Source organism: Tiliqua scincoides, chromosome 8 (assembly GCF_035046505.1).
Source record: "Tiliqua scincoides isolate rTilSci1 chromosome 8, rTilSci1.hap2, whole genome shotgun sequence".
Lineage (NCBI taxonomy): Eukaryota > Metazoa > Chordata > Lepidosauria > Squamata > Scincidae > Tiliqua > Tiliqua scincoides.
In genome coordinates, this window is record NC_089828.1 from 14,196,674 (window position 1) to 14,198,727 (window position 2,054).

Genomic DNA, 2,054 nt, shown 5'->3' on the forward strand with positions numbered 1-2,054 from the left:
CAGGGAGCACACAAGACAACAAGAGACCTGCATTCAGGTGCCCTCCCTTGCATCTGGCATTCTGAGGTAGCCTAAAACCAGGTGGTTGCACAGACTCATTATGGCTTGTAACCCGTGATGGACTTTTCCTCCAGAAATTTGTCCAATCCCCTTTTAAAGGCATCCAGACCAGATGCCATCACCACATCCTGTGGCAAGGAGTTCCACAGACTAACCACACGCTGAGTAAAGAAATATTTTCCTTTGTCTGTCCTAACTCTCCCAACACTCAATTTTAATCAGATGTCCCCCGGTTCTGGTGTTATGTGAGAGGGAAAAGAGCATCTCTCTCTACGCTCTATCCATCCCCTGCATAATTTCATATGTGCAAAATTTTGTAGGTTCTAGGATGCCTTTGGTTTATCCTCTGTGATGTCACAGAGGAGCTGGGCAATGTTGAATTAGATGGTTGAGGATAAAGAACTGGGAAGCATAACTGTTCTCATGTTAAGATCAATGAGCAAAGCTTAACTAGCAACCCAGTGGGCACCATGGGGATATACTGGTTTATGTCACCAACACATCTGTGTGATCCCACTAGGAGATGCACATCCACATCCAGTCTTCACATGGAGTTTGTGATTTTAAAAAAAAAATACATCTGTGCATATGAAGCTGCTTCCCCTATTGTGTTTTCCTTGCTGGACTGGGGCCAATACATTTTAGTTAATGCCACATTTAATTAATAAGAACCTAATTCAATGGGCTAATGCTAGAAAAACAAAGGCAGTTGCAATATTATTTACAGGCCTTATTAAAAGGTCATTGCTTGGTATTAGCATTTTGCAATTAAATAACTCTTACAGAGCTGGCCGTCATTACGATCCATAACGCCATGTTCTTTCTGTGCAATGTTTGCAGGCTATTTTCACTTGTGCGATCTTTTGCCTTGTGCTCCAGTTGCAAAGCTCTAATTTTCCCGAAAGAAACTCAAGGCTCAGTAAACAAGCAACAATAGAAGCAATTTAAAATTGCCACTGGCCAGATTTCAATTATTACAATACATCACTTTGAAAAGGTTCACAGCATCTTCAGTTTTTGATAGAAAGGTCACATTGAAAACGTGCTCAAGAAACAGGCTCAAAGCCAATGGTGCTCAAAGTGAGACGTGGGACTCCATAGGGAGAAGTGGGCAGGGAAAGGTGCAAGCACCCCTTCCTTTTCAGCGAGCATTTCAATTAGGACAGAAGGCCCAATGCCAGTTCACATCCAGCCCCACCGTCCAAATAGCCATGACTGTAGCCATAAGGAGAACCTAAGGATGTGCTACAGGGGAAGGTGATCCATGAAAATCAAGCCATGGCTAATAACGTGGACTATTTAAAACAAAAACAAAAACAAAAACAACCTGAAATAATAAAACTGCAACCATTTAAAAACTCTTCAGAGGCAGTAAGATCAATAATGGCTGGCAACCTTCAGTCTCGAAAGACTATGGTATAAGCCTACAGCACCCAGTATTCCCAGGCAGTCTCCCATCCAAGTACTAACCAGGCCTGACCCTGCTTAGCTTCCAAGATCAGATGAGATTGGGCATGTGCAGGGTAACAGTTGCTGTCCAGCAGCAGCAGTCACCAGGCACCACCAGGCCATCCACATTAAATAGCTGCCAAAGGCCTAATGAAATGAATGTTTTCGTATCCTTCCTAGATGCAGGAGAGTGGGGCTTCACAAATCCCCTACAGCAGAGAGTTCCCAAGTTGGGGGCCATCCCAGAAAATGCATGCTAATTGAGCCTCAGTCAGTGATGGCAAGCAATGCAGAGCCTCCCTTGAAGACCTCAGTCATTCTTTGGACATTAGTTGGCTATAATTCTGTGTTTTTGTCCTCTCCTTGTAAAACTGTTGACTTGTACAGCTTTCAGCAATGTGCAACTGTAGAGGAGGCTACTCGGACACTTCTGGTGGATCCTGACAGATGGTCATTCTTAAAAGTCGGTGCTAAAAAATTTGAGAAGCATTGTGTGAAAATATACAGGATAGTCACCTGGTGATTGATTCCTGAAGGCTCCAGGC

At 43.6% G+C, this 2,054-nt stretch overlaps 1 pseudogene; it reads right to left on the reverse strand.

Moving 5' to 3' along the window:
* Nucleotides 1-1,481: 1,481 nt before the first annotated feature.
* Nucleotides 1,482-1,598, reverse strand: LOC136659627 (5S ribosomal RNA; annotated as a pseudogene).
* Between the last annotated feature and the right edge of the window lie 456 nt (nucleotides 1,599-2,054).